We start from the raw sequence: 855 nt of genomic DNA on the forward strand, positions 1-855 counted from the left end.
ATAGGTAGGTTCTGGTGGAAGATGAATTCAAACGATTTGAGGATCTTCTACGCCTAGGTTCTTTGCTCTCCTTCCCACAGACGCGATTGATATTAGACGATACCATAGGGACAGTCAGTATGAGAAATGAGGTTCCTCAAACGGCATCATTGGGCATGACAAATGATCGCTCTTGTTGCTTCCATCTTATGTGAACAATAGTAAAGAGGAAAAAGAAAACACTCCTACGTCCAATTTCATATCGGCCACTTTTCTTGTCATCTTGTCAAAGAAGAAGGAAGATATAAAAGGAAATTCTCTGGATTTGCTTCTTCAACGCAATCCTGGATGTGAGAATTCCCTGCATGTTTCGCTACCTCCCTTATTCACTGAGTACCAAAATTATCCTCCTCTTCGCCTCACCTAACGCCTTACAAGGTGCGAGGATGAGGTGACAAGAATTCCGATATGCATGCATTGTGATCTACCACTTTATCTGCCAGAAGCCTTTCCTTTGCGCATGGCAATGTGGAGAGGCGGGTTGTTGGTCCCAACATCATGATTTGTGTCGTAGTTCCGTTTACTGACTTCAGTCAAGTCATGATTTTTATCTTGCGTCGACTGCATATGGAGGTGCTTCAGGCTCAATGAAGTTCAACAAAAGGCTTTGCTTTCTACCAGAATTCTTGGTTAGCACGAACATGGATATTTGCTTACCAGTGTCACCCGAACTTACCATGAATCGCTGACTGGCCAATTCAGCACTTCCATGCAGCTTTTTGTGAATCAACATCACCACTTCTCCCGCCTTATTCTTCATCGTAGTAAGTGGACCTACTAGACGTCCGTGGACGTCTGCGTCTGCCACAGCAGTCC

Source organism: Echinococcus granulosus (assembly GCF_000524195.1).
Source record: "Echinococcus granulosus chromosome Unknown EG_S00437, whole genome shotgun sequence".
NCBI classification, from domain to species: domain Eukaryota; kingdom Metazoa; phylum Platyhelminthes; class Cestoda; order Cyclophyllidea; family Taeniidae; genus Echinococcus; species Echinococcus granulosus.